This window comes from Rhinopithecus roxellana, chromosome 9 (assembly GCF_007565055.1).
Source record: "Rhinopithecus roxellana isolate Shanxi Qingling chromosome 9, ASM756505v1, whole genome shotgun sequence".
NCBI lineage: Eukaryota > Metazoa > Chordata > Mammalia > Primates > Cercopithecidae > Rhinopithecus > Rhinopithecus roxellana.
This window is the reverse complement of record NC_044557.1, coordinates 28,144,689-28,158,479: the sequence shown is the minus strand read 5'-3', so window position 1 is coordinate 28,158,479 and position 13,791 is coordinate 28,144,689. Positions and strand designations below refer to the sequence as shown.

At 37.6% G+C, this 13,791-nt stretch overlaps 1 long non-coding RNA gene across 1 annotated transcript in view; it reads right to left on the bottom strand.

Annotated features, from left to right (window-relative positions):
- Positions 1 to 9,297, bottom strand: part of LOC104669253 — a 32,140-nt gene extending 22,843 nt beyond the window's left edge. The window contains exon 1 of the long non-coding RNA XR_748962.2: positions 9,198 to 9,297. This is a non-coding gene — a long non-coding RNA (uncharacterized LOC104669253). The remainder of the gene's footprint in view (positions 1 to 9,197) is intronic.
- Positions 9,298 to 13,791: the final 4,494 nt, after the last annotated feature.

The window sequence follows — 13,791 nt, the reverse complement described above, 5'->3', positions numbered from 1 at the left end:
AAAACTAAAAAACCTACTGGATTATGTATCTCCTAACTAGTAGGGTTAGACAATTTCCTTCTCTGTTCAAAACTTTTAAATACTGCCTTGCACAGCAAATAAAGTACAAATTCCTTAATATACCTTTTAATGCCATCAACAATACACCCTCTAACTATTGCCTATAACAGGAAAGAACCTGCCTCAGAATTTCCAATATAAAACTTTGGGAGGATGTCTATTCAAAATGATAGGAAATGCCCTCCTTTGGTAAGATGATTCCAAAAAGTAGTTGCATCTTAACATTGTTGCCAGTAAAATAAGAGTAATACACGCATGAGAATAAATATTTTTACAAACAATTCCATGTAGTTCTGTTAGTTTCTATAGATTTAATTTTTAAACAGAATGAGCCTATGAATGATCGATTATGCCAACACAAATCCTCACACGTATCTGGTTATAGGTACTTACTATCAGTTTTTGTATCTAATTGAAAATAGAAAATAAAACAAGGGAAATTGTTCACAGTACTTTAAATTTCCTTCCAACCATTTCCTCCTCCACTGGCCACAAACTAACCTTCTGTAGTTCAGCCCCTAGAAATCAGTCATATTCTTAAACATGTTGTCTGCTTTCTTACCTACATACTCTGACAAACATATCTGCTTAGCATTTTCTTCTCTAGAAACCTTTTTTGAAGCTATATAGGGAATTCTTTGCCCTTCAGATCTGGGCAAAATATTCTATCATGTTGGATTCCATGTCCCTCCCCCATTGTCTCCCAACATTTCATTATTTTCAGTAATTTTGTTAAAGATATGCAGGCTGATGATAGGCAGATGGAGGGATACGTCAAACCTTCAAAAAAGGTTTTTGACTGACTGGACAAAAAGCTGTCTCTTTTTAGTCATCAAATGTTTTTCTCTTTCCCAAAGTCTCCTCTGGTTTATCAGATCCAAAGTAATTGCTATATAATCGATACTATATTACACTATTTATGCATACTTTTAAAATTGTCTTTTTTCATAATTTATAATGTATATGTCTTCTCTTCTCTATTATAAATTCCACTAGTCCAGATAATATTTTAACAGTTCTATGTCTATAAGGTGCAAATAATAATGCCTATATTATTATCTGCACCCTAAGAAAATTAAAAATATCAAAAGGCCATGTAGATTCATGTGTTTTATAAACTGCAGAGTGTTCTCCAAGTGTGGGTTAGGTTATTATTAATGTAATTTGAAGGATAAATCAGATGCACCAAAATTTCCATTATGAAGTGAACTGTATCTGCTTAGAAAAGGGCTGAGTGTGCAAGATACAACTCCAACAAGGCCTAAGGATAGAATTGATCTGAGAAAAATGGGGGAAAAATTGCTGGTTACTCTGGAGAAGGAGGGAAGAGAAAGAGGAAGTAGATTCTGTGAGATGTCAAAAAATTGAATATTTGTTGACATAATCCCTCCATCTGCCTGTCATCAGCCTGCATATCTTTAACAAAATTACTAAAAATAATGAAATATTGGGAGACAATGGGGTAGGGGCGTGGAATCCAACATGATCGAATATTTTGCCCAGATCTGAAGGGCAAGGAGTTCCCTGTATAGCTTTCTAGTTACCTGACTGTAAGCTTTAATAGTGGTCACAGTAGTAGTGATACTTGCCCAAAAATAAGCTCAGTGCTATCCATATAGCAGATTCACACTTTGTTAAATAAAGAATATTCACTTAGAAATATGGACACATTCTTGAACAAAGTGTTTCACTCAGGCATTAATTTTCCAGCATTCATAAAAGTGTAATTCTTCACAATGGAATCTTTGCAGGTCCCCATTCTATAAAAAGTTACAGATAATGAAACTCAGATTTAATCCTGAGGGATTAAATCTTTATAGTTTGATGAAATGATTTATTGTTTTTGTAGTAGGGTGTGATACTGAAGTTTCAACAAAAGCATCACTATAAGACATATCAGATACCACTGTGAATGTGGGATGATTCTCATGTGAAAAATGTATAAGAGATAGTTGAGGCATGATTTCATAAATCTTGGACCTTTCAGAAGGATCAAGGATGTAAGTCAAGTTAGAAAGTAGAGAAACAAGAAGGATTTGTAAGGTTTTCCTTAGAAAGAGCTGTTGAACTGCAGAGTCCTAACCAATAAAGGTAGGGGTTATGGGAAGATGCAGTGCTGGTGAGAGAGATGCTAAAATTTAACCCAATCACAGCAAGAGGGAGCTTTGGAAGAGCTTTCCATGTGTTCCATGCAATCCTGATATGACTCTAAAGTAGCTATCCTATGACAGCAGGATAAAGTGACATCATTGGAATCCCCCTACAACTTCTCAGTCTTGCAAGCAAAATGGTTACAAAAGTATGTCTTTGATGCAAATATAGACTGCTCATGAGAAAGAGACCTGGGCCAAGTCTTATTGACTTGGGATAGTCCTTTAAAATCCTATCCCAAGTCAATAAGAACACAAAAAGAACAGCAATTGGAGTAAACCACCAGAGAATCAGGTGCTCAGAGGTGTGTGGCAGCCTGAGAAATAACGATACCTATGTTTCAAGAGTTGACAATAACTGGAAGTTGTGAAGAATCCATTGAAGTACCAAGAACGAGTCTGTTCTAACCATTGTCCAGGCCCAGAGAACTTGAAGTAGCCCAGTTAAAGTAAGGTCTGCTTTATCCCTTCACCTCTCAGTCTCGCATCTCCCAAACCAGAGGCCCAGAAGAGTAAAAGTTACTTACTTGTGAAGGAAGGAAGTGAGAGAAAAGAAACAAGCCCTGAAGGTAGCCTGCAACCCAAGCACATATCCAAGGAAAGGAGAGGAGGACTTTTAATGGAAGATTGAAGAAGACTGATTAATATCTTGAATGGAATACTGAACAGTTACAAACAAAACAAACAGAACAGAGTTACTGCTTTGTCACTCATGATCTTATGACTACCAGTTACCTAAGAATGAGCAGAAAAATTACAGGATAAGTCAAATTTCCCACCTAAGAACAAAGAGAAATAACTCACCCATGGATGAAATGTAAATTGGACAGGGCTGGTAAAAAAAAAAATAAAAATGTATTACACCCTGAGAGTTCTAGATTCACTATACCTGTTACATTTATAAAAACCCTAGAGCGTATCTTTAAAGCCTCCAGAAGATTAGAATCCAGAATATTAGAGTTTCAGTTTAGCCTATTTAACAGTCATCATTTATTCTAGAACCATTTGTAAAGTGTCCCTACTTTGGGCTGAGCACTGGATTAGAAGCTGTCTCCTACATTACGTCCATTATCCTCACAGCAATACTCACTCTCCAGTAATATAAGAGGCCAAGGCCCGTTCACATTCTCAGTATCACTTAATCCCCCCAAACACATTGCAATATGGTCAGGACAGGATTATTATCTCCATTGTACTCCAAGGAAAATAAAGCTAGAGGCATTAGACAGCTTACCAAAGACAACAGCACTAGTGAGCTATGCAGCTACCCTTCCTCATCACAGAACCTGACTGTCTCCTGAGCTCTGTTCAATACAGCTATCACGCTCAACTTTTTCATCTGGCACTTCACATGCTTTTCTCAGAGATTCTGTGTAATACATGTTTATAGCTGACTGCATTTGTTTTACTCTATCTTGATAAATCTTCATATGTAAATTTCAATCATTTTTCTATTTGTGGCCTTGGTGGTTAACATTAGGGCATAACTTTGGGCCTTCATCTACAAGGTAATGTGATTTAAAAAAAAAAAAAAGTTTGGAGACTATTTTTTCTTTGTTTGCAGCAATGTTTTCTCACATTTTTTTTCTAATCCAAATTTAAAAATTATTTCAAAGGGCCCCTTTACAAGAAAGTAGGCATCTAACACAATGCAAATTTTTAGAAAGTAATCATTTTAATTCTAGGATCTGTCAGTCACTGTTGAACTAGTAAACTCTTCATCTCTGCATTGCCAGTATATTACCTGAAATAGGTGTAGCGTATTAATCTGCTTGGGCTGCCACCACAGAACGCCACAGAAGAGTGGCTTAAACGACAGAAATTTATTTTCTCACAATTCTAGAGGCTGGAAGTCCAAGAACTTGAAAGTCATCACTCCCATCCTCACAACAAGGAAAATTCTGAACAAACTGAAAATCGAAAACCTTATTAGATCTATCAGAGAATTAAGGCCACAGGAAAAACTGCTGTCACCAAAACTGAAGATAGAGAGGCAGATACAGAGATTCACAACTTAACAGATCAGAAGCCCAGGAGGAGAAGTGCACAGCAAAAGCCATATTGGTGGGAAGATTTTCAATTATAATTGACAAATTACTAGAGGATCAGTATGGAATAGCTGGAGAATTAAAAACTTGGAGGGGGCCCAGTTTTAGGGGTCCCCAACACTTTTGTGAATTTTACCTCTAGCAGCTCTATCATTTATTCAGTGAGTATAGCTTATAGGTAAGTGAAATGAATGACAGAAATGTTATAAGTGACAGAAGGAAGAAATTAGGGATACTGTATTATAAGGTACTTGTACTATCTGTGAGGCATGTGAAAGAAAAATAGAATCTTGGGGCCACAAACTCACTTGCCAAAGGGAAAGTTAACCATGAGAACTGAGCCACCAACACTATTTCCCTTTTGTTTTCAAACAGGTAGTTTTCACAGTCCCGTGTCACAGCCTCATTTCCTCTACTCCCTCTTTTCATATGCTTACTTTCTCTTATATAAAATGTAGATTTACTAAGTGCAAGAAAACGCATAATTGACACGCTTCTTTTTTCTCATATAAAATGTAGATTCACTGAAGCTCATCAGAGCCTCACTATAATGTAACTATCTGCCTCACAGCCTATACTCCCCTCCCTTTTCTCTCTCTTCTGCTTGCTCTTTTCCCTTTTTGAACAAAAGTTTTGTGAAGAAAAGTTCACAAAACCCTCTTTAGAAAAAAACATAGATCACAGACAGATGCTCTTGTGATTTGAGTTTTTTCCTGGGCTTCCTCAACTTTGGTTAAATAAACCTCTAATTGATTGAGATACCTGCCTCAGTCAACTTTTTTTTTTCTTTTTTTTTTTCTTTCTTTTTTTTTTTTTTTTTTTGAGACAAGTCTCCCTCTGTTGCCCAGGCTGGATTCCAGGGGCGTGCTCTCGACTCACTGCAACCTCCGCCTCCCGGGTTCAAGCAATTCTCTGCCTCAGCTTCCCGAGTAGCTGGGATTACAGGCACCTGCCACCATGCCTGGCTAATTTTTTTGTATTTTTAGTAGACACGGGGTTTCACCATCTTGGCCAGGCTGGTCTTGAACTCCTGATCTCATGATCCACCGCCTCAGCCTCCCAAAGTGCTGAGATTACAGGCATGAGCCACTGCGCCCAGCCCTCAATCACTTTTTGGTTTACAGGGAGTATAGTGTTATTTGAAAGTGGGTTTTGATTGGTCATTAATGTATATTGCAATCTCTACGGTAACCACTAAAAAACATTTTTTTCAAAAGGAATTATAATATGTTAAGAAAGGAAATAAATGAAATCATGTAAAATGCTTAAAATCAAAGAAGGAAGAATATGAGTAGAATAAAATGACAACAAATAGAAAATACATACAAATATGGTAGACATTATTTCAACTAGATCAATAACCACTTTAAATTCAAATGTTCAAATATACCAATTAAATGATGGAGATTGTCAAGAGTAGATTTTTTTTAAAAAAACACTCAACTACATGTTGTCTAAAGGAAACTCATTTTAAAGATCCAGACAGATTAAAAGTAGAGATGAAAAAAGATATATCATGCTAACCCTGACCAAATAAAGCTGAATGACATATATTAATTTTGGACAAAGCAAAGTAAGTATGATAAAGGTTCCTATTAGATTATGTTACAGACTTTCATAGAGAGAATATTTAGAATCCTAATCTTGCAAAAGAAAATTATTGTGGGTTTTGTATAAAGATTTTTCTCCTAACCCTACTTTGTCCTAATAGAATTTTTTTTTGTCTGCTTATTTTAAACCACTTTTTAGATTTCAAGTTCCAATATAGAAGTCCTGGAGGATATATACTGATTCCCCAGGATATGGCATGCTTCAGTTTTTAAACTAGTCAGGTTTATGACTTCAGGAAATTTTCCAAAGCACTCCAATCCTTGTCCTACCTAGTAAGTAGCTAATACGGGATCAACAAGAAGGAATGTGGATCATACTGCCAGCAGGGAGTAGCCATCACATGGCTAGAGTTCCATTCCCCAGAATCTGAAGTTGGCTCTAAGCTTTTAATCTGGGTACCTCAGTTAGTCACATTCAGCTGATGGACAGAAAGTATCAACTGGTTACAGATAAGTCAAATCAAGGATGGATCCAGGTTTTGTAGGGCCTAAAAGCTTTTACAATCTTGAAGGCCCTCTCTAAGAAAAATAACACGAAATTTCAAATATAAAACTAGGGTACAAAAATAAATCAGAAAAGGATCATAAATACAAATTTTTAAAAGCTGGCAGATGCCACAAACATGACAAATATTCAGAAGATAGCATAACATTTTCACTAATTAACTTTGTGACAAATATCTACAATATTTTCTTCACATTTTTGACTGCTCATACTTAGATCACCTCTTCAAATAGAGTCAAGTATCTCATAACATTTAAATCAAACAGGGACCATGTATATGATGGTGATCCCATAAGATTATAACATCATTTTCACTGTATCTTTTCTAGGCTTAGATATGTTTAGATACACAAATACCATTTTGTTACAATTGCCTACAGTATTCAATACAACAATATGATGTACAGATTTACAGCCTAGGAGCAACAGGTTACACCATATAGCCTAGGTGTATAGTAGCTATATCATCTATGTTTGTGGAAGCATACTCTATGATGTCCTCAAAACAAAGAAATTGCCCAATGACACATTTCTGAGAATGCATCACTGTTGTTAAGCAATGCATGATTATAATAATTTTATAAAAATAATTTTCTATTAAGAAGATTTTAAATATCTCATTCAGCTTTAGTTGTTTATGTTTTCCTTTTATTATCAATAGTTTAGAAAAGGTTCAGCATCACAACTCAATATTGGTAGACGTCACATATATATTTAGGATTACCAAAGATAGAAAAACCTTCACATTCTTGTGTGTGTGTGTGTGTGTGTGTGTATGTGTGTGTGTGTGTGTGTTTTAATTTTATTTCAATAGTTTTTGATGTACAGGTAGTTTTTGGTTACATGGATAATTTCTTTAGTAGTGATTTCTGAGATTTTTAGTGCACCCGTTACCTGAGCAGCATACACTGTACCCAAAATACAGTCTTTTATCCCTTACCCCCACATCTTCCCCCAAGTTCCCAAAGTCTACAGTATCATTTTTATGCCTTTAAAATACCCAAGTTACATATTTTTTCTCATGTTTTTATTTTCCTACGTAAAATCCCTCCAAACTCTTTCTTGTGGAGTCTTAAAATCCCCCCTACTCTTTTTCACACTCTACTTGAGTAGAGCAGAGCAATGAGTTTTGTTTTTTTAAAATGCAGACTGTTGATTTCCAACTAAGGATGGGGGGAAAGTGAAAACAATGGAAATAAAAGGTCAAAGAATCCCTCAGGTGAGTCACACAAAGCTATTTATATATTTTTTCAAATTCATGTCTAAGAATTGGCTGAAAAGTGACAATTCAGAATGGTTGAGTGAGAAGGAATGAAAAAAATCACAATTCTGTGACATGACTCAGGCTCCACACTCCGCCGGTCAATGATTTACAGAATTAGATAGCAACCCAGAGAGGGAGAAATTAGCCAAGGCTGGCACTCAAAAAGGCAAGACTGCACTGCAAAAGAAAACAGGACAGATAAGACCAATGAAGTAGGAGAATTTCCAGGGATAGTTACAGATCACGACTCCACACTTGGTCACTGCACAGATCCTAGATGAACCACAGGAAGGAAGGGGACAGAAAAAGGCCCAGTTGGAACCCTCTAAGGTGTGAATCAACAGGGAGAAACTCCAGGCACAAGAGTCAAGGCCCTAACTCTCATCTGAAAATGATGCTTTTGTGGAAAAAGAGGCAGCAAAGCAAGAAAACAATCTCCTCTCACGAATGACTACATTAGCATGCTGACACAAGAACATACCCTTGCCACAAAAAAAATAAACTACAGTGGTGCCTCAGTTCCACAGGGATTGGTTCCAGGAACCCCCTTAGACACCAATATCTGCAGATGCTGAAGTCCCTGATATAAAGTGGCATAGTATTTGCATGTAACCTATGCACATCCTCCTATAAATCATCTCTAGATTATTAGTAATACCTAATACAATAGAAATACTACATAAATAGTTGTTATGCTGTATTTTTATTTATATTATTTTTGTTTTATCTTTTTTTACTGTATTTTTTATATCATTTTTGTTTTATCATTTCCTACCCTCCCACCCCAGAATATTTTTTATTCTTTGTTGGTTGAATCCGCTCATGCAGAACCCATGGATACAGAGGCCAAGTGTAACTAAAATCCAACCAAAAATGCCCACCATTTCAGTGTTTTTTTTTTTAAAGATTGAAAGATAAATTCACCTTCCCCAACCTCTGTTTTAAAAAAATACTTTATACTCTTAAGGAGCTCTGAACTTATATATACACCAGAGATTCCCCATAGATACACAATCTATAATTTACATAGTTTACGAGATAAAAGATATTTAATAGTTAAAAAGGCAAGAAAAGAAAGGCAAGATTTAAATGTAGTGGTAACAAATGTTTTTTTGTGGTAATAAATGGTTCTTTCTTCCCCCCAAGCTTTGTGGAAGTGTGGAGATTCACATTCAAAATGAAGAATTGAAGAATTGTTTTGTGAAATAATTTGCAGAGGCTCAATCAAGAGAAATGAAATTACTTAAAGCGCAATTTCAACATAGTGAAAGCCTGCTAGGGAGGTAGATTCAGGTTTCTTAGTCATCAAATGCCACACTGACCCAGATTCAGGACAGAGTGAGCACCAAGAATTTTGAAAGCTGATCGAATGGATAGTCTATTTTAATTTTTTTAAGCTGCCATTTCTCCAAAAAAAAAAAAAAAAAAAAAGCCCCAGGGCATGCAAAGAGTAATACTGATCATTAAAATATTTAAATTTACCAACAGTAGTGGTTAATAAAACATCAAAATGAAAGTTTACAAAAAGTAGTCTCAACTTGTCTAAAGCAGCACACTCACCCAGCCAACTCATTCTTCTCAACCTCTTTCACTTCTCACCCTCCAAACTTCAGGGGAACACAGTTCTCCCAAAGTTTTTGGGAACTTCCCCAAAAGTTTCATGCAATTCAACAAAAACGTGTAAGTTACTCCACAAAAGACACTCTAAGGATAGAAGGATGATCCCGTAGAGTGTTCACTCTCTGTAGATATTTCATTAATGATGGACATATTATACTCTGACTTGTACTATTTATTTGTCCCCAAATTCTATAGAGTAGGGTCATAAACTAGGGAAATGGGCCAAACATAGTCTTCAGGAGAATTTTTGTTTTGTCTCCCCAGCTTTTCAAAAAACATTTGAATTATTTACCAATATTTTTTAAACTAAGAGATCTCTCACATACAAACACACACACTCACACTCACACACTGGTTTGGGCGTAATGCCTAGAACATAGTGGTAGTTACCTATTAGATAAGGAGCTCAAAAACTCACCATAATCTTAATAGCTTTTTTACACTCAAGCACCTCCCTTAATTAAGGAACCAGGCAGGCTCATGCACATATTTCAGTTTGGAAAACCAACCTAATTGTCCCATAGAACTGATATTTACAGGTTTTTTTTCCCCAATAATAAATGCAGAAAGCATACTTCCCTGGTCTTAAAACTTGAAACTTCCATTTGTCTCGTTTGAGTTCTATCCTCAGGAAACTGACCTTCAGGAAAGGAACTGGAACTCACATTAATGCATCCAGAAAATGAGATGCCCGATACCTCACCCATCTTGATTGCTTCTTTACCCCTCCTTAATTCTTGTTTTCCCACCTTCCCTGCTATATAAACTCCCCGATTTTAGTCCACTGGAGAGAAAGATGAGAGATTGAATCTCCTCTTCTCCTTGGCTGCAGCACCACACTAAAGCCTTCTTCCCTGGCAATACTTTTTGACTCAGTTATTGGCTTTCTATTCTGTGAACAGCAAGACCTAGACCCAAACCCCTGGCTTTTTAGTAACTTTTGCAACCTGTGCTACAAAGAGGAAACAAAATGCAATAGGAATACAGAGAATCAACAGCCAAGTGGTGGGCAGAAAAAAAAGAAGGGCCATCTCATGGAAGAGCAGCACATGAGAAAGACATTGACAGACAGGCAAGATTTTATAGGTAGAAATGATAGAAAATGTCATTCCTAAAGGAGAGAACCACATCAGCCACATGACAAAAATAGGAAAGGGCAAAGAATGGAGAGTATGTCTGCTAGTCTGGTATGATTTCATGACCCATATATAAGATGAAAAATAAGAAGGCTGACATGGCAGGCAGCAACCACAGAATGAAATGCCTCAACCACAATTGGTAGTCTAAGTTTTAGAGTATAGAAGCTTTGAAACCAGAGCTGTTCTTTAGGATAACTTTGCTATTAAATTCTAATAACCTGTAAGAACCCTTGAGTTACTGTGACAACTATCCCAAACAGCAGACTCATTATCCTTAATCATATTCTGTGTCCCTTCTGCAGTACGAACTCATCAATAACATCACATTGAACTGACAGTTTAGAACACAAGAAACTGCCTTCCTTCAGGGTGAAGATAGAATATGAATGTGGCAAGGAGGGTATTAAAGATCAGGGTTCTCTTATCAAAGCTTCCCATAGCTATGTGCTCTTGGGCATTTTCTGTAAAATATTAATGATAATAACCTTCTTTCTAAGGTCATTGTTACAATTAAATGAAACAAGTGGTATAGTGTTTTAAAACAGTTTGCAAACAACACCATGTAATGCAAATAAAAGTTATTATTATTATAGACACAAGGGGTTGATCAGATTCTAGCCCCTTTCTAGGGCAGTTCTTTGCGTTCTGTGTTCTGCAATCTACCTCTTACTATCTCTTACTTTCAATCCAAGTGAGGCCCCTTTTATTCTATTAATATGGCCTTTGAAGGGTCATATTATATTTGTTCTCGATGACATCCCAGTTTTTAGTCCTAATTATCGTTCTCAACTGGTGTTTCTGTAATAGAAAAGAAATACCTATTTCCTGGGGAGAAATTCAAATCTTCCCCCTAAAGACCTACATATTGACTCAAAATCGTTCTTTAAAGCTTTGAATATAACTTAAAATGCAATTTTTCTTTTATCAACATGATGGCTTTATCAACATAATTATTGATATTAATAATACCAACTTTCTCTAACTTATATTCATATACTCAAATTAAAGTGCTGGGTAAAATTTGTCCAAATAAATAGAAACACTAAAGATCTTAAAAATACAGGGACATGCCTCAGGCCAACTTTTGGGGGAAGAAAGTCTGTAAGAAGAAAGGTAAGGTAAAGACCAGAACACCAGAGCTGCATTTTCCCTGAGGTCAGTTGCTGATACCACAAACATTGTGTTCAAGTAGACAGCATTAGCCATATGTGGCTAGAGATTTAGAGTTCAAGAGTGATATGGTTTGGCTGTGTCCCCACTCAAATCTCATCTTGAATTATAGTTCCCCAAATCCCCATATGTCATGAGAGGGACCCAGTGGGAGGTAATTGAATCATGAAGGCAGTTACCCTCCTGCTGTTCTTATAATAGTGAGTGAGTTCTCAGGAGATCTGATAGTTTTATGACGGCTTTTCCCTCTTTGCTCAGCACTTCTCCTTGCTGCTGCCATATGAAGAAGAATGTGTTAGATTCCCCTTCTGCCATGATTGTAAGTTTCCTGAGGCCTCTCCAGCCATGCTGAACTGTGAGTAAATTAAATCTCTTTCCTTTATAAATTACCCAGTCTTGGGTATATCCTTATTAGAAGTGTACAAAGAGATTAATACAGTAAATTGGTACTGGTAGAGTAGGGGGTTGCTGTAAAGATAACCAAAAATGTGGAAGCAACTTTGGAACTGGGTAACAGGCAGAGGTTGGAGTAGTCTGGTGGGCTCAGAAGAAGACAGGAAAATGTGGGAAAGTTTGGAACTTCCTAGAGACTTGTTAAATGGCTTTGACCAAAATGCTGACAGTGAAATGGACAATAAAGTCCAGGCTGAGGTGCTCTCAGATGGGAGATGAGGAGCTTTTTGGGAACTAGAGTAAAGGTCACTCTTGCTATACAAAGAGACTGGCAGCATTTTGCCCCTGCTCTAGAGATCTGTAGAATTTTGAACTTGAGAGAGATGATTTAAGGTATCTGGTAGAAGAAATTTCTAAGCAGCAAAATGTTCAAGAGGAAGCACAGCATAAAAGTTTGAAAATTTTGCAGCCTGACGATGTAGTAGAAAAGAAACACCCATTTTCTGGGGAGAAATTCAAGCCAGCAGTAAAAATTTGTGTAAGTAATTGGGAACTAAATGTTAATTGCCAAGACAATGGGGAAAATGTCTCTAGAGCATGTTGGAAATCTTCCTGGCAGCTCCTCCCATCACAGGCCTGGAGGCCTACGAGGAAAAAATGGTTTCCTGGGAAGGATCCAGGGACCTCTGCCATGTGCAGCTTCGGGACATGGTGCCCTGCATCTGAGCTGCTCCATCTGTGGCTAAAAGGGGCCAAGGCATAACTTGAGCCATGGATTCAGAGGTTACAAGTCCCAAGCCTTGGTGGCCTCCATGTGGTGTTTAGCCTGCAGGTGCACGGAAGTCAAAAATTGAGGTTTGGGAACCTTTGCCTAGAGTTCAGAGGATATATGGAAATGCTTGGATGTCCAGGAAGAAGTTTGCTGCAGGAACAGAGCCCTCATGGAGAACCTCTGCTAGGGCAGTGTAGAAGGGAAATGTAGGGTGGTTTCAAAGTTGCTTCCACATTTTTGGTTATCTTTACAGCAGCCCCCTACTCTACCAGTACCAATTTACTGTATTAATCTCTTTGTACACACAGAGTCCCCACTGGGGCACTGTCTAGTGGAGTTGTGAGAAGAGGGTCATTGTCTTCCAGACCCCCAAATGGTAGATCCACCAACAGCTTATACTGCGCACCTGGAAAAGCCATAGATACTCAACACCAGCTGTGAAAGCAGCTGGGGTGGGGGGCTGTACCCTACAATGCCACAGGGGTAGAGCTGCTCCAGGCTGTGGGAGCCCACCCATTGCATCAGTGTGCCCTGGATATAAGACATGGAGTCAAAGGAGATCATTTTGGAACTTTAAGATTTAATGACTGCCTTATTGGATTTCAGACTTGCATGAACCCTGCAGGCCCTTTGTTTTGGCCAATTTTTCTCACTTGGAAGGGCTATATTTACCCAATGCCTGTACCTCCATTGTATCTAGGAAGTAACTAACTTGCTTTTGATTTTACAGACTTATAGGTAGAAGGTACTGGCCTTGCCTTAGATGAGACTTTGGACTTGGACTTTTGAGTTAATGCGGGAATTAGTTAAGACTTTGAAGTATTGTTGAAAGGGCATGATTGTGTTTTGAAATGAGAGGACATGAGGTTTGGGAGGGGCTGGGATGGAATGATATAGTTTGGCTGTGTCCCCACCCAAATCTCATCTTGAACAGTGGTTCCCATAATCCCCACATGTTGTGGGAGGGACCCAGAGGGAGGTAACTTAATCATGAGGACGGTTACCCTCATGCTGTTCTTGTGATAGTGAGTGAGTTCTCACAAGATCTAACAGTTTTATA